Source organism: Piliocolobus tephrosceles, chromosome 5 (genome assembly GCF_002776525.5).
Source record: "Piliocolobus tephrosceles isolate RC106 chromosome 5, ASM277652v3, whole genome shotgun sequence".
In the NCBI taxonomy this organism is placed as follows: Eukaryota; Metazoa; Chordata; class Mammalia; order Primates; family Cercopithecidae; genus Piliocolobus; species Piliocolobus tephrosceles.
Window position 1 is genome coordinate 95,647,051 of NC_045438.1, and position 19,498 is coordinate 95,666,548.

Consider the following 19,498-nt stretch of genomic DNA (forward strand, 5'->3'; position numbering starts at 1 on the left):
TCTTCTTCTTCTTCTTCTTCTTCTTCTTCTTCTTCTTCTTCTTCTTTATTTATTTATTTATTTATTTTAAATTCTAATTGACAGAACATAATTGTATATAATTCTGGGTCCAATGCGATGTTTTGATATATGTATACATTGTAAAATTATTAAATCAAGTGAATACACATATGATTTCAAAATGGATGAAACAAAATGAAGCTGTTAAAAGTCCTGGTACTAGAAGTTTATGTAGATGAGTTTAGTTTTTCCACAGTTGTTCAATCTCAAAAAAAAATAAATAGTTCATATTAGTGCTAAGAGTACTTGATCTGAAGTATGCCAGGTGGAAAAACCTTCCTTTAGAGGTTATTGACCTAAATTTCAAAATTGGAGTTCCATTTTGAGACAACTTACAGACATTTGATCCCCTATAAAATAAAATCTGTCCCATTTCCATCTTCATCCCATGGGTATTACCATCATTTGTTCTAGTAATACTTTCTGGATAATTAGTTTAAAATTTAATTTTAAAATATGACATCTGAGATAGCAGATGAATATTTTAAGGAGGATATCTTAGTGCTGCTGAGGATTGGACCTGTAATATGAGTGATTTATTAATTTTGAAAACACTGATATTTCTGTTTTACTATAGTGATCAAAAGCTTTTGCTTGGACTACAAAAATGAATTTTTAAAATGTAATTTACCTATTCAATTAGTCAAGCTGTTACAGCTATTATCCTACAAAGAAAATTTTATAGTCCTATTTCTTCAGTTTATTTGAGAAAGTAATGTTGAAAGAAAAGTCATAACACCAACAGAATCACTCATTTGCTGTTCATATTTTTGCTTTCCTATAACAGTTCTATAGTCCCTCTAAAGATTCATCTGCAGCCTATGAAGAGCGTCAGGCATAATAAAACCATAGTAATAAAAACTCTTAGCTCAAAACTAAATGTTTAATTATTAGAAAGTTAAAATTCAATTAAATTATACCAAATCAATTGTTTTCTCTCACGTAAAGAGAACGAAATGTCAAGAACAAGAAAGCACTAAACATATTTGTGATTTTATTTTTACCCACAGGAAGCAAAAAAAGAAAGTTCCCTAGTGAAGAAGTGAGATAGATTGTTAATTTTATAATGACAGTCCCAAGATTAAGCAATAATCATTCTCTTTGGTTGTATAATTGCTAATTCAAAACTATCCAAAAAAGAAAAACCTCTTAACATCAACATAATGGACCTGGGATGGCTGAATGGAACATCTTGCCTAGATTTGAGAATTCCATTGTACACCACATTAAGAAATAAAGCTATGGCTTGAAGATTAACAGAGGAAGAAAACTTATGTTTGAAGAAATATTCTAGTTGTTTCAACACAATTTTAATATCAAATTTTTAAAAATATTCTAGTTGTTTTACCTTCTGATCAAGAAGTATTCTCTTCAAAATTACATGGTTCCTTGAAAGTTCTCTAATAAATATCAAGCCCAACCTCTCCTAGCTATTTGCTATACACAAAGGGATTAGATCCTACAATTTGTATTTTACTATATGTAGGTTGGTTTATTGTCTTCATAGGTTTTATAGTGAAAAAAGAGTTAACTAGCTGACACACAAAAGGATACAGAGCAATTTTAACAAAACAAATATTTGGCAAAATATAAATTTTATACACAGTAAGCAAAGATAGCATTGTAGTCATGAGCAACATAGGTATTAAAAACTGACCTAATAATGCCTTTTTTATCCCAATGGTCCAAAGTCATAGTGGCTTCTAGAATATAACCAAGAATGGCAATTAAAGTTTAATGCTCTGCCAGGAAGGCATCATAGACCATGTCCTTGATTTCCAAGTCCCTACTTAGTGATTAGTTTTTGTTTGTGTCAGTGGGGATGTTCAAAATAATAAGCATTATTTAATAATTTCTGCAGAGCTGGAAGACTATCACTCAAAACAACATCTTTGAAATTGTTTTATATAAAAAATGGTGAGACAAACAATTATGTATGCATCATTAGAAAAAAATCAAAGTTTATGGTTTAAGAGAAATAAATACAAAATCAGCAAATTCAAGTAAAAACAAGTAATAAAATTTTGAGTCAGAAATATAAGTATAAACTTAACTTTTTTATGTTTTAAGAAGGTGCAATTTATTAACTCTGTCCTTTGAAAAGGTCTACAAAACCATGAAAATTCCAATAGTAAAGAGCATCCCTACTGCCTAGATTATACCAAAGTCTCATAAAGAAATAGGTAATTATAAGGCTAGAAAAGAAAATATACAAGATGAGTCTGGGGACATCTGAACACAGTAGAAAGTAATAAAAATATTAAAACATCAAAAAGATCAGAGATTCAACTTGAAGAGTTTTCCCCTAGATAGAGGTGGGGTTATTTGAGCCTCGATAAGTATAACTACAGTGGATTGAAACAAACGAAATATGAGTTTACAAATATATTTTAAAAGTACATTTGGTCGGCTCCTTAGAAGGATTCTAGGACAGCAACTAAGTGTGATGAAAGTTGGCACACTGAGGGAAATAATTAAGCATTTATCCTTCTCTGTATCAACAAAACTTTGGAGTAACTAAATCAAATAATTGATAAGCAAGAAGCTTCTCTTTATAATAGTATTCCAGCTTTTTAATGAAAGGAAGTAAAAAAATAAAATTAGAACATTACCATTTTGCAATTCTACAATTAAATAATCTAAAGAGTTATTATCAATATTTCTTAATATCATAAAATGAAGGATAGTGAGATATTAGGTACCTTCCGATGGAAGTACAAAATTCCACTCATAAAGTAATTCTGGCCACATGATATTTTCAAAAATCAAACCTGCATCTAATAAAACTTATCTATCTATCTATCTATCTATCTATCTATCTATCTATCTATCTATCTACAGAAAAGACAAGGAACCCAGGAACATGCCAAACAAAGTCACAGTAATGAAAAGTAAATTGGCAAAAAAAAAAAAAAAAAAAAAAAAAGTAGGCAATTGGGATGATTTGAAGAGAAATTCATTCTAAGGAATTATTATTTACTGCTAGGTGGTGAATGGTATTATACTTTTAGAAGGATATTTATCTTTTTAAAACATTCAGTATTTAAAGATGAAAAATGCTATATGTGGAATTTGTTTCTAAACAATACAGATGGGCTGAGTGTAGGGACATAATTAAACCAAGTATGTCACTGAATTGATGGCAGGTGATGGGTACACAGAGGACTTATACTACTCTTGTATATGTCTGTGCATATTTAAAATTTCACATAATTAAAATGTTTTTAATCATAGCATTACAACAGTGTAAAAAGGATGCTTGCTATCCAACCACACATTTTGCCAATACTTTATATAAGAGCAGCAAATGCTAAACAGAATATCCAAATTATAATCTTAATGATTCAAATAGAGTTTATATTTATTTAACTCTGTCCATTGGAAAGGTCTAGGAAAAAATGAAAATTCCAACAGTAATGAGAATCAAATTATAATTTAGAAAATATCAATTTACAGAAGATTAAGATACCTAATTTATTGAATTGTTGAGGGAACAAGTTTAGGCTCACCTTAATCCTAACTATTCTGTGATTTTGAGTAATCAATGGAGACAAGTTCTGTTAAAAAAATCCACAATTAATATTTATTTGAAAAGTGTAGATAGATAAAATGATCTTAGACTCATTTGTAGGGATTCTAGAAGAAAGTTTTTAATTACCTTTAAACACAGAGGGCTCTGGAGATCTGAGAAATATTTCTCATTTATATAAAGGGACAGATGTCAGGATAACAATTTCCAATTTAAAAATAATGGTACTAAACGTAAGTATTATATGACAGTAAAAATAATTTGACTGCTTAGTAAGACAGAAGACAGTGCAATAAGAACAAATAAAACAAGCTATGAGATAATAGGGGTGGCTCTAGCTTCAGAAGAGTGCCGAGAAAGAGTACAGAGATATGAATGTTTTGGACACTCACGGTGTTTGTGGAGAAGAATAACTGTGAAGATACTTTCCAAGCTCACTAGGAAAATAAAGTGTAAGAGCTTAATGAATTGAGCGAAGTTCTATAATATTCTATTATACAATAAGTTCTCCTGACAGTAATGTTTATATGGCAGGACATGCTTAGATTCCAATACAGATCAACAGATTGATGACGAAGATAAATACAAACAATATGCACACCTGAGAGGAGAGGCTTTAGCCAAGAACATTTGGAATTGTTAGGACTGATGGTAATTTTTTGAAGATGTTCAGGAGACAAATTTTGGAAAGAAACTTTATGGAAATGTGATATGGACAAATCTTGCATCCATTAAATCATTTTTCCCCCAAAAGAAATTCATATTTTCAGGATTAGATTTAGTTAAAAATGCTAAAATGTTGACTACTGTTATCAAAATAAAAAATCAAGTTCATGGGTTTTTGTACGTGTTGCTGAAAACAGAAGATACAGTCATATAAACTGAGCAGCAAGGAGTATCTCGATACCCTTGAAATAACTATTTGTATTTCTTTTGGAAACCACTAGAGCATCCTGAATAGACATATATAGAAATACAGATTATAATAACCTAAACTATATAACAGCTACTCATCATAGTAAAATAAATTTTTTATGATGTTTAATAAATTGGAGGGCTACATTTCTGGATATTAGACCCTAAACTCAGGATTACTCAAAGAGAGTAATAATGAAAATATCAACTATACATTCAAGCAATATAACTTTTAATAGAATCCTTGAGTGGATCAATGTCTATGCAGATTATGTTTTTGTAATCTATTTACTTGATCATTACATGAAGAAGTATGTTTCAGAATCAAAGCATTTTACATATTAAAATATATTATGTACAATTTAGAAACATGAAAATTTAGGTATTAAACTTAATGGAATAAGCACAGAAAAAAATTAAAGCAAAGTTTAATCATTTAGGATTAAAGATCTTACATATTACATTAGTTGCATTAATAAGTTCATGCCTCTAGAAATAAATTGAAGTACATAGTCTGGTAATACTAAAAAAACCTAACTTAATTACCATTTCTCTGTATATGAAATGTTTACATGTATTACAAAGATTAAGATTCTTAATATTTTCCATTGATTTTTATATCTCATATATTAATAAATAATTTTATATATCTGCTAAACTATATTGAAAGACAATTCTCTGTGGTATCTCATGTTTCTGTACAACTTGTGAGCAAAGGCACTGTCTTTTTTCTAGACTATTTTTCTAAGTATGTTTGCATTTAAAACAGCCATGGAAGACAGAGATAGTATCGCCCTCGGAGCAAGGACAGGTTTGCTTACAGCTTGCAGGGTCTTCCTCCTAAAAAAGGACAGGTATGTGCATTGCCTGCTATAAAAGATTCAAGTTTCCTCAGCTCAGAGTTCTGTCGTGCTATCCATTGCATACACAGATGTCATCTTGCTTCCTTAATGTCACCTTGTAGAAATTGCAACTTGTCAAGCTAGCACAAAAATATTGATACTCTGCCTACTGCTATTGCTGTAAGTAATAAATAAACCTTTTTCTCTATTCCAGGAGTTTCATGTATTTGACTAGCATCCATGAACTTTGCCAGGCTAACATGTTGCCTTGGAATTGAATAAACTCTCTGAATCTTGACATTCTGATATGTGTATTTTAATGTACTAAGTGAGGTTTAATTTTAAAAATATGAAAAGAATTAAAGAACAGATCTCATCTTTAATTCTTTGGAAAGTCTATTTTACTGCTGTTTCTGGAAATACTTGAATGAGTACCACAATTACTCTACATGTGTTTCATCAGTACTACTTTTACTTCTAATTTCTTGATTCTAACAATTTCTACCAAAAGTGTTGCTTGGAAAGAGATCATCCCTGCTTGACCAGGCTACCAGTCCAAATCTACCTATCCCTGGATCATGTACCCACTGGTGATATAATCAGACATGCCTGAGTATGAGGAGAAGGAAGGAGAGTACATAATAAAAATATGACTTTCTAAAGCTTCCATTATGAATAGGGATTCTAGAAAGGACAGGTTCTGTCTGAAAGGTCCTTTATTCTATCAGACACCAAAACTAGCATGATTCCTAGAAATCATCCTCTTTAAATAACCTCAATAGCAGTTACTACATGTCAATTTATCTATGCCTCAATTTATTTGTAACAAAAAAAGGATTACAATAATTCAAACACGATTTACAACTACATTCTGAAAGCTGATAAACAAATGTGACTGAGTTCTTCAAATGAAAAGCAACATAAATTAAAATTATTATTTGATTTCAACACTCCTCCTGAGGGTGCTTTTGTGTTTTCCTCTAAAGACACTGCAATTTGTTCCCAGTAGGAAAGTATCTTTCCTGTTCAGTACTTGGTGGTATACGATGAGTGCCAAATCTCTCTAAATCATATGTCTGCTCGCTTCTAACAATTTATTAATTTTATAAGCCAATATCTTGACTAGTCTCTCAGCCGGCATAGATTTTGCAGTTTCTCAAACTTCCTATTTAGATCTCCCTTTCCCACTATTTGATTTTCATCAAGATAAATTTTTATAGTTATTATCTTATAATGGTAAAATTAAGAAAGCTGAGGTGAAAGTGGTCAAATGAAGGTGACTCCCAAATTTACCTTGAGCTGGACATAGAAATAAAATCAAATAACAATCTTCTCTAATGTATAAAAATGCAAAAAGTCACAGACAAGAGTTGTCTCATTAGCCTTGCTTAAAGCCATTCTTTTTCTACTGAAAATGCTCCCATATCCAAATTCCTGTCTGAAGGATCTACTTCACATTAGGACTAGAATCATTATACATTAAAACAAACATTTGATATGGTTAATTCTTCAATAAATTAACCTAAAGAAAAAAATCCAGATTAATTTGTTTGCTTCATCAAATAATAAAATTTTTATTGCTCAAGGGTTTTCCCCCCCCCCGCTACTGTCTTGAAAGTATAGTACTCAATTTTCTGCTACTGTCAGAAAACATGGTACATTTAATGTGCCATTAAAATAAATAACTACCTCAAGGGCCTGCTGTTTTTTTAAACCATGTAAATAATTTTAAAGTTTGTATCCTTGCCTATTTCTGTATTACGGTATTTTATTAAGTTTAAACACACATTTAAAGCAAATTTTTCCCATTTTAATATCTCTAAAACTCAAATGAGTCTTACACTCAATGACAACTTGGATTCACTGAAATAGGGCATTCTCCATATTCTCTGCTGGTCCCAGCAACATTCACTTTCCACCTAATGAACCTTTTCTCTGGCCTGAAGTGTGGGAAGAATGCACTGTATCATCTGAGCTTTCTTCTCTTCTGGCTTCTGGTAGGATCCTTGAATGGGATACTCTAGCAGTAGATCAGAGAAAAGAAATCGGAGAATGTATTCCCTTCAGTCCTCATTAATAGGCATGACAATAACAGTATTCTTCTACCCAAAAACAGCTATTTTCTGGATGCTATTCTCTTAAGGCATTAGACTCTGACAACTGCTTATTGCCCCCAGGTCTTCAAACTAAGGGGTAGTCATAGCTTCCAGCTGTTGCGAGATTCTAGTTTCATTGAAAGCACTTATTTATTTCCTTAACCTTCCCACACCTTTGCAAATTGTCTCTGTAATTTTTTTTATTTTAGAATACTTAATAGACAAATAAAGATTGTTTATATTCAAGGTGTTCAACATAATTTGATATATGTACACAGTGTGATTATTGCCACAGCCAAATTAGCTAAAACATCCATTATCACCCATGCTGTACATTAGATTCCCAGAACTTGTTCGTCTTGCAGTTTTGTACTATTTGATCAAATTGTTGCTGTATTTAATTCTCTCTACTTTTACAATTGTGCCATTTCTTTCCTGATGGGCTTCCTAATCAATAAAGTAATTTTTACCAGAAGTAACCTGAGGGAGGAAACAGCCATCAAAATGGAATTCTGGGGTTTGGTTGCACATGTCTTCAATGATCACACTGAGGTTATACTGGTAGTCTATGGCATAGACTTGTATCATGGTTGCTCAGTTTATGGGCTGCAGCATATGGTCACTGTGGTGACAATGGTGATTATGATTGTAGAGTGAGTTGGTTGCTCTGATTCCACTTGAGAAAGCACCCAAAGAAAAGTTTCTATTGAAAGTCATGAATTCAAAATTAAAGGCACAAATGGAAAATCAGGAAAACTATGCTAGCTTTAAAGGAACATATTATTGTCTGTAACAGCAAATTACTTGTGAATGACAATTAAGTTCACATATTAATTAATTAAAAGAGTTACAGAGTTTTGGCGTCAATTTAATTTTCAATGACTCTTATGCTAAAGAAAGAAACATCCTTGCTAATGAAAGCAATACCTCCTGCCCTTACAAATTTAGAAAAAAAAAAAAAAAGATACACTGATTTCACCTGGGAAATTTGTCTCTAAAAGTCATACAGGTTCTCCTTGGGGGCCTTCATTATCACTCCTTGCCTCCAGGCTCATAAACAGAATTAGAACCCAAAATTACTCAGAAAATACATAAGACATATTCTTTTTTTTTTTTTCTTTTTTTTTATTATACTTTAAGTTCTAGGGTACATGTGCATAACGTGCAGGTTTGTTACATATGTATATATGTGCCATGTTGGTGTGCTGCACCCATCAACTCGTCAGCACCCATCAATTCATCATTTATATCAGGTATAACTCCCCAATGCAATCCCTTCCCCCTCCCCCCTCCCCATGATAGGCCCCAATGTGTGATGTTCCCCTTCCCGAGTCCAAGTGAGCTCATTGTTCAGTTCCCACCTATGAGTGAGAACATGCGGTGTTTGGTTTTCTCTTCTTGTGATAGTTTGCTAAGAATGATGGTTTCCAGCTGCATCCATGTCCCTACAAAGGACACAAACTCATCCTTTTTTATGGCTGCATAGTATTCCATGGTGTATATGTGCCACATTTTCTTAATCCAGTCTGTCACTGATGGACATTTGGGTTGATTCCAAGTCTTTGCTATTGTGAATAGTGCCGCAATAAACATACGTGCGCATGTGTCTTTGTAGTAGCATAATTTATAATCCTTTGGGTATATACCCAGTAGTGGGATGGCTGGGTCATATGGTACATCTAGTTCTAGATCTTTGAGGAATTGCCATACTGTTTTCCATAATGGTTGAACTAGTTTACAATCCCACCAACAGTGTAAAAGTGTTCCTATTTCTCCACATCCTCTCCAACACCTGTTGTTTCCTGATTTTTTAATGATTGCCATTCTAACTGGTGTGAGATGGTATCTCATTGTGGTTTTGATTTGCATTTCTCTGATGGCCAGTGACGATGAGCATTTTTTCATGTGTCTGTTGGCTGTATGAATGTCTTCTTTTGAGAAATGTCTGTTCATATCCTTTCCCCACTTTTGGATGGGTTTGTTTGTTGTTTTCTTGTATATTTGTTTGAGTTCTTTGTAGATTCTGGAAACTAGCCCTTTGTCAGATGAGTAGATTGCAAAAATTTTCTCCCATTCTGTAGGTTGCCTGTTCACTCTGATGGTAGTTTCTTTTGCTGTGCAGAAGCTCTTTAGTTTAATTAGATCCCATTTGTCAATTTTGGCTTTTGCTGCCGTTGCTTTTGGTGTTTTAGACATGAAGTCCTTGCCCATGCCTATGTCCTGAATGGTACTACCTAGATTTTCTTCTAGGGTTTTTATGGTATTAGGTCTAACATTTAAGTCTCTAATCCATCTTGAATTAATCTTCGTATAAGGAGTAAGGAAAGGATCCAGTTTCAGCTTTCTACTTATTCTTTAAGGACACATCTTATAGACTAAATTGGCAAGATCTTGTCAATTGTATCATAATGTCTTCCTACACTATTAATATAAGGAAAACAAAATACTAGGTCAAATTTATGTAAATGACTCTATTTACTACGGATTTATGACTTAATGTCTTGGTTCAAGCAGGAGCTGTGGGGGTGTCACGCCTGTAATCTCAGCATTTTGGAAGGCCTAGGTGGGAGAATCACTTCAGCCCAGGAGTTCAAGAACAGCCTGGGCAACATAACGAGACCCTGTGTCTACAAAAAATGTATAAGTTAGGCAAGTGTGGTGGCATATGTCTGTAGTCCCAGCTACTTGGTAGAATGAGATGGGAAAATCGTTTGCGCCCAGGAGGTCGAGGCTGCACTGAGCCATGATCATGCCACAGTACTAGAGCCTGGGCCACAGAGTGAGAAGCTGTATCAAAGAAAAAAGGACCTGGTAGTAGTGTCAACAATCTGCTGAACTGGTAAGTGAAACTTGGACCCAACAGTGCCTACAATTATTTGAGATGACAGAACTCCCCTGGCATCTCAGAGAAAGAAGTCGTACAGCTCAGAGAGATAAAACGTATCCATTGTATGCAATCCAATCAATCACCTCCTAATCTCTTCTCATGGGAGAGCCCATAGGATACTAACCTTACTACGATATTAAGAAATGTATTGCAGAGAGGCCACAAGCATCCTTGAAGAGATCTGCAGGTTTGAGATGATAGTGATGATAGTGTATAGTGCAGTGAAAATTATTTCTTTAATTTCAGTAAAAATAAGAGGATCTTAGAGTACTAGATGCCAGATGGCAGTAATTGCAATTATAGCCAGAAGGTTTGACCAAGGCCATGGGGAAAATGGTAATCAGAGTGGTTTGAATAGTGGGCTTCTGTGGCAATGGCTACGTGATCATTGAATAAAATAAATGTCAAGACTACCAAGCCTATGAAGGTGTTTCTTGACAAAAATTAGTGGAAAAATTATAGATTTAGTAGACAAATCTAAGTTCAAGTACAGTAGTAAGGACTCAAAATTTTCCCAGTTCACAACTTAAAGCTCTTCCAGTTAAAAATAGACCACGTCTATTTGATGAAGGATGCTAAAATGTCTATATTTTTAAATCTTTTTACACTCTTTCCCCAGAGAGACCTGCAGCTATGTGTGAAGGTGACTATGCATTAGGGGAAGGTCAAAACCCAAACATTTTAAGAGACATTAGATATTGGCTCCAAACTTCTTCCAGTCTCCAGAGAAAACAAAAAGCCATCACGGACCACAGGGTCAGAGTTAGGGCTTATGGAATTTAGATGACAGATGGAGTTTTGGCCTTAGTTCATCTCGCAATAATATTAGTGGGACTACAGAACTTTCCTGTAGTTACTACCCCCGGAATTCATACTGAGAACAGATACATTTAGCAACTGGCAGAATCCTGCATTCATTCCTGCACCAACGGAGTCATAATTAATTTTGTGGGAAGAAACAGAAGGATGTCTCAAGAACTAACCTTCACCCACATCACTAACAAAGTAAACTAAAAATCAGCACTATGTTCCTGGGGGTATTACAGAGATTATTGCCATTTTCAGATATTCAGAGGATGCAGAGGTGGTGATAGATGTCATTTTCCTATTCAATACATGTTTTAACCACTGGAAAACTGAGATGTGTTCATTTCCTAAACAACAACTGTAGATTTTGGTAATCTTAATCAGGTGGGTAAAGCCAAATCAAACTACAGTTTTTCCTGAGCAAAAACCAAATTGCAAATCAACTCAGTTCCTGGCAGCTAGTGGCAGCTATTAAGCTATGAAATGTTTATTTTCTATACCGCATGGTAAGGATAATCAGAAGCACCTTGCCTTCTTATGTCCATGATAGCAATACACCCTCAATATCATACTTCAAGTCAATAACAACCCTTACCCCCTGTCGTTATAGAGTCTATTAAAAATACACTCTTCTTCTCATCTCAAAGAACTTACACTGGTTCATTATCAGATAGAAGTTAGAAAAAATCTCACATCTCTCAAGAGGCTTCTCTGAAGTAGAAGGCCACCATAGGAGTATGCCAAATTGTAAAAAAAAAAATTAAAAGTACAATGGTCAGAGACTTTCTGATCCCTTAACTGGACAGCCAGTGAGGCTTCTTGTTTTGAAAAAAGAAACACACACATACACACACAAAGAAAAAAAGAAAAAAGAAGAAAAAGAGGGCTGTATAGCAGGTCTAGACTACCTGGCAAGCTGCCCTAATGCCTGGACCTTATGATCCAACAGACTTGGTGGTATGAGCAGTGTCTAGTCTAGATAGAGAGGTTCTGTGGAATTTCTTCCAGGCCCTCAGAGTTGAATCATGGTACAAATCCCTAGAGTTTTAGAGTGAGGCCATGCCATATTCTGCTCATACCTATTCTCTATTTGAAAAGTAGATAATGGTAGAAACTCAGTGTTGGATCATGGCACATCAAATAACTATATCACCTAAATTCTCTATCTGGACTGGGTGTTATTGATCCATCAAATCATAACATTTAATGTGCAGAGCAGCATCCCACTGTATGACAACTGACCCCAGCTATTCCAAAAGGCAAAAATAAACTTCATAAGTACTTATGGCCTCATGGAGAAAGGAAGAAAAGTGAAGGCCAGCAATACAGATGGGTCTGCATGGGAATGTGGAGCCAGCTAGAAATGAATAGTTGCTGAATTATAGGGTAACCCTAAAATACAGAAATAAAACAGTAGGCTTCCAGTTTAAAAAATGTCATGTCATATAGATGTTTATTTTATAGGAAGAAATACTCTGAGATACAAATCTACACCTACTCAGATGCAGTGTCTAACTTGTTGGTTAGGAACACATAAAAGAATATTTGAAGATGAGTGTGACAGCACAAGGAGTGGACTGTAAAATCAGATTCACACATATATTTATTACACACTACCAACATTTACACACATTTCAGAGGATAATCACTAGGCAAAGGCAGGGATAAAAGCTCTTTATGAGTTCAACAAAGCTGGTCTAAATATCATAAGTATCCACACTGCCAAATGCAAAGGACACTGCTAAGCTTTGGTTATGGCAGCATTCCAGGTCAAAATCAGCCAGACACTTTGAGGCATGTTAATTACATTGAACTCCTTCCACAATGGAAACGGTCTTGTGTTTGTCTTCCTGGGAGGAGATACATATTAAATATTTATACCTCCTTCTCTGCCCACAAAATTTATGACAGCACTGCCATTTCTAGGTTTACATGATTCCTTAAAAAAACTGCAGCAATATTACCTCTAACAAAGGAATGTATTATACAGTGAAGAAAGCATGGAAATGTGCTCACAGCGAGAGTATTAGCTAGTCTTAAATATGTATCAACTCCAGAAGCAGTTGAATTGATAGAACAATGGAATGGCCTGTTGAAGCCTTTGTTATTTGTCAGCTAAGAAATAAAACTGAAAAAAAAAAAGGCATTTTCCAATAGAATATGAAAAATGTCTTCAGCCAGGAACCAATATATGTCATTATTCCCCGAAATCCAGAATTCATGGATCTGAAAACCAAAGGCCAGAATGGCTCATTCCACTGAAAAAGTTTTTTATTCCTTGCTTTGCAACCAACCTTGAGCTCAGTGGATTTAGAGTACTTATTCCTCAAGAGAGAAATACTTGTACTAGGAGACACAATCAAAGATCCATTAAATTGGAAGTGAGAATATATCTATTATCCCTTGCTCTTGTAACAAATTATCACAAATGTAGTGTCTTAAAATAACACAAACGTATTATTTTATAGTTCTGTAGATTTCATGTTCAACATAGATCTCATGGGGCTAAAATTAATATACCAATAGGGATGCATTCTTTACAAATGCTCTAAGGAAGAATAATTTTTTCTTAACTTTTATAATTTCCAGAGGCTACATGCATTCCTTCACTAATGGTTCCTTTTGTCCATCTTTTTGTTTGTTTGTTTGTTTGTTTTTTGTTTTGTTTTGTTTTGAGACAGAGTCTCACTCTGTCGCCCAGGCTGGAGTGCAGTGGCACGATCTTGGCTCACTGCAACCTCCGCATTCCAGGTTCAAGCGATTCTCCTGCCTCACACTCCCAATAGCTAATTTCTGTACTTTTAGTAGGGATGGGGTTTCACCATGTTGGTCAGGCTGTTCTTGAATTCCTAACCTCAGGCTATCTGCCTGCCTCAGCCTCCCAAAGCGACGGGATTACAGGTGTGAGTCACTATGACTGACCCCTTTTGTCCATTTTCAAGGTCAGCAATGCTGCATCTCTCTAGCCACACTTCCATAGTCACATTTCCTTCTGTCTCTCCTCCCTCTTCCACTTTCAAGGACCATTGTGATAACACTGGACTCACTTAGATTATCCAGGATAATCTCACTATCATAAAGTCAGATTATTATCTACTTTAATTCCATTTACAACCTCTCCTGTGTAACCTAACATATTTAATGATTCTGGAGATTAGGATATGGGCATCTTTGGGGGAAGACATTATTCTGCCAACCACAGTGTACCTTGGCTATTTGAGGCTCCTCCTGCTGCTAAACTAATTGGCAGAAACCAAGGTCACTTAGTTAGAAGTGATGATTAATCCTTTTTGTCAAGGAGAATTTGCACTATAGACTCAAGGATTACTATTTCTGAAATCCAGAGGATTCACTAGGTTAGCTTGTGGTACTTCCATGCTCAATAGATAATGGAGTGCTACAGGAACTAATAAATACAGGACCACTAAGGACTTAGATCTTCTGTGAATAAAAGTTTTAATCATCCCACCAGATTGAAGATCCACCCAGTCAACATGCTAGTAGAGAGTACAAGAAAGACAGAAGGGGTCGTGGAAGCAAAGAGCTATGTATTGACTTAATCCTTGAGACAAACTACATTAAGAGTGGACAATAGCAGCTATGTTTTATGTAAATTGATCATTTATTCCCCTCCCCCTTTTTTCTTCTAGTATATCTGAAGGGTGCAGGTGGCCCTAATATATTAATTTAAGTAAAATGTGAGGTTAAAAATTGTGATATCATTCTATGATTATATAATTGTGTTTTCTTCTAGTTAGATATGAACGGTGGCTGACGGAGAAGAGGAGTAGACATTTTCCATTTGTCTTCGACAGCCACTTCTCACCTTTCTCCAACCTACTCTGCGCTCTGAGAGGTGACATGTATGAACTGCCTCATCTGGGCTCCCTTCATGTTTGAGTTCAGACAATGAGAGGCACCAGCAGGAGATAAAAGGACAGGAGGAAATACAGGACAAAATATTTACTCCCTAATTTGTCACCAGCAAGTTTGTGACCGTGGCTACATTTCTCTATCACCACAGATTTCAATAAAACTGCATAAACTCTCTACCACAGCACCTTTTATTATGGGTTCTAATAACTGTTTCCTCCCCTTGCTCATTCAGGTTCAAGGATTAGAACAGCTTTCAGTTGTTGCTAGCCCCTTTGCATTTTGGTATCCCTTATGATTTTCCTAATCCTACCTACCCCTGTAATGAGATAGTATCCTCATTTAACTCTTTCCGGCTACTCTTTTACTATACCCTCTGTTTCCTGCCTGAACCCTGAGTGAGACATACGACAAATGCCTATTTTAATAATGTAAGCCAACCCACATAGACTTATCTTTTGATCTATTTTATGTTTCTCTTATTCTTTTTCTTATTAGTGACCTTTCTTCTGTTCTAGTCCCTGTTCCTGCCCCTGTTCTCCTTCAGCTATCTTCGCATAACACAACAGAAATCACAGGCCACTTTTTATTTTTTTACTTTGTAAAATACAAATATAAAAGAAAAGGATTCTTCTTCATATATAAAATGCAAAATGCAGTGATTAAGGTAAGGGTTGGGAATTATTTACATTACTGTCTGAATCTTCATTTTCCTCGTTTTACTATAATCAAGCAAGGCTTCTGGAACTCTAGTGCTGGTCAAGAAGGAATAAATCTACTATAGCCTATATCTCCCTTTGATTACAACTGACACCTCTGGACAAAATACAAAAAGAAACTAACTAGCTGAGGACTCTGAAAAGTTAATAATAACAGGCATATTGAGGAGGGAAGTCAAGGCCTGAAGACTGATTTATACTAGGGCAAACTTTCTGGGCTTTTCTTCCTCTTTCATTTCAGCTTTAACCCAACAAGAGTTCCAATGCAGTTTCATATGCAGTGAAGCAGGGGCAGCAAAAACCCAGAGAGAGATCCTGTCTTTCTGTCCAGAAGATTAGGGACGGAGGTCCTGTAAACTAGAGTGCGCAGGGTGAAGTGCCATTTTACTTTATTTTTGCACTGTCCCAAAGGCGACTGCCCAGTGGTGGTGATAGCTACACAGGCACTTAAAATCCTGAGAGAAAATCCATCTTTCTGACCAGAGAAACCAGAAAAAGAGACTTCCTTGGTCTGAAGAATGCAGAAAGGATTCCTGTAATTTTTTTCTCTCTCTTCTCTTTTCTCTCACTTTGTCCCAAAGAGATGTGATTCCGACAGAAAGGTGGGGGCAGCAAAGGTGGCTGAGCCTCTGAGAGAAATCCCATCTTTCCAAACAGAGGACTGAGAAAATACATCCTGGGATCCAGAGATTGTGTGGAACATTCCAAAGAGGAATAGTCAGCGAAAGGTATTTCTTACTATGCTTTGAAATAACGTAAGTCCAAGGCTCATCTCCAAGCTATGGAGGTATAACACACTACAAAAAGAAGCATAGCTAGAGCTTTAATAACTGAACTGACATTGAAACTATCCTCAAAAGACCAAACTTGTAATCTAAATACAACATGATGGATCATCTGTGACATAATGCAACATTCTCTGAAGAATTTTAAGAACACCTAGAGTCTTAAAACGTAACACTCAAAATGTCTAGGGAGTAATTCAAAGGTATTCAGCATTAAATAAAACATAATATGTGATTAACTCTAAAGGGAAAGAATAGTCAACAGATGTCAACCTCAAGAAGATCAGAAAAGATCTTTAGATCAGCTATAATATTCATGTTCTGTAAGAAAAAGGTAAATACTTTAAATGGATGGAAAGATAGAAGTCCTCAGCAGAGAAATAGTATTGTAAACGCTATACTTTAAAAAGCAAAATGGAAAGATTAGAACTAAAAATAAGTGATCTAAAAAATAACAGAAAAGTAAAGTTAAAATTTGCTGTCTCTACTAAGTAACAGAATAGACATGACAGAGAAAAAGTTAGTGGACCTGAAGATAGATCAATAGAAATTACCCCGTCTGAATAAATAGAAAAAATTAATGGAAAGAGAAACTCAGGAATTTGTGGGACAATAATGAATGATGCTTTATATTGTATAATCAAAATTCTAAAAAGAGAGGAAAACATGTGCAGAAAAGTTATTTGTAAAATAACCATGAATACTCTACATCAATTTTAGAGTATTTTCATTATCCAAAAAAGAAGGTAAGTACCCTTTAATAGTCACTCTTCATTTCTCCCAATCCCCTCAGCATTATGCAACTACTAACTCTCTGTCACTATAGACTTGCCTGTTCCAGACATTTCACATAAATTGAAAGATCCAATGTGTTGTCTTGAGTAACTGACTTTCACTCAGCATAATGTTTTCAAGGTTCATCCATGTGGTACCATATATCACTGTTTCATTTTTTGGTACCAAACTAATATTCCACTGTGTAGATATACCACATTTTACATATCCATTCAGCAGCTGATAGCCATTTGTGTTGTTTCCACTTTTTGGGTATTATGAATAATGCTGCTATGAATATTCATGTACAAGTGACTGGTGTTGCTATAGGTTTTCATTTCTCTTGGGTATAGACCTAATTGTAGAATTACTGTGTCATATGGTTATTCTGTATTTAATATTTGAGAAACTGTCAAACTGTTTTCCAAAGGAGCTAAACATTTCCAAACAAAAGCATTTCTCCACATCCTTGCTAATACTTGTTATCTGTCTTTTTATTACGACTATCTTAGTGTGGTAAAGTGTTATCTCATTGTGGTGGTCATTTGATTTTTGACAAAGGCAATTCAATTTAAAAAATACTGGAGCCAGGCGTAGTGGCTCACGCCTGTAATCCCAGCACTTTAGGAGGCCGAGGCGGGTGGATCACCTGAGGTCAGGAGTTCAAGACCAGCCTGGCCAGCATGGTGAAACCCTGTCTCTACTAACAATAAAAAATAAAAGAAAAACCTGGGTGTGGTGGTGCACACCTGTAGTCTCAGCTATTCAGGAGGCTGAGGCAGGAGGAGAATCACTTGAACCCAGGAGGTAGAGGTTGAGTGAGCCAAGATTGCACCCTTGCACTCCAGCCTGAGCGACAGAGCGAGACTCTTTCTCAAAAGAAAAAAAAAAAAAAAAAAAAAACATATATTTGCACACACACAGACACAAATGTATACCCATACATTACCTTTAGAATTAAATTAACAAATTTACATAAAGCATTTAGCACAATCTCTGCTAATGCATGCTGAAAAACTGGTAGTTTTAATTATTGTACATATCTTGCTGAAAATAACTACAGCAAGCTAGAAAAGAGACAATAAAAGGATTGAGAACTCAGAACTAGAAAATGGAATTAAAACAGTTGTGCACAAGTTACTTGGACATTTTAACCATTTGGGGAGTAGTTGTAATGTCATGTCTGTGTCAGGAACTCATTAAAACATAACAAAAGGTGACAAGCCTCCCTATTTTCTCAGCAGAAATGTGTTGAAAAGCCAGAACACAAAGTGCACTTAAGATTGTGTAAAATTAAGGAATCACTATCAGATCATCTCAAAATGCCCAGGAGAATCACTAAGATTTATAAGTATAAACTGATGTAATTTCCCTCATTCTGTACAGGCAGTCCTGACTACAATTGATAAGATCAATTTTAAAGAAAAATCTTTCAACTATCCAGGACAAGTTAGTGTTAAGCCATGCCTTTTCACTGTGAGAAATAAAAAATAGAATCATTCTACCCAACTGACCTCATTTTTTCTGCATATGTTATCAGTCCTAGTCATCATTGTTGCTTTCACAGATCCTCATGAATACTTGTATTTTTATATCTACATCATTTAAATTATTTGCTATTCTGTCTCTCTTATATTTGACTTAAGGATAGAAATTTTTCATTCATAACTTCAATTTGATCACATAACACAATGCCTAGCAAATAACAATGAATATTCATAAAATAATGAGTTATAAGCTGGGTGTGGTGGTATTTGCCTGTAGTACCAGCCATTCAGGAGGCTGAGGCAGAAGAGTAGCTTCAGCCCAGAGTTCAAGGCTGCAGTGAGCTATGATCGTACCACTGCACTCTAGGTTGGACAACAGATTAACACACTGTGCCTCAAAAAAGAGAAAGAATGAATTATGGAGTCTGCTTTACATACATAAAGCAATTTCCATCTTTCATAATAATAGTTGTTCAATATGAATATTAAGTACTGATTATGAACCAGATACTCTTCTGAACATTTGACATAACATTAACTCATTAACTACTTAACAACTTTCACTATGGGACTAATACTATTATCTCTTCTTTCCAAATAAAAGGTGTCAGCAAAAAGGTGTTAAACAACTGGCCATTTAATTTTACTTGTTCATAGATAGAGCAAAAAGTGTGTGCAATTATTATTTTTTCTTTCCTTTGGTATGTTCGAGCTGCTATAACAA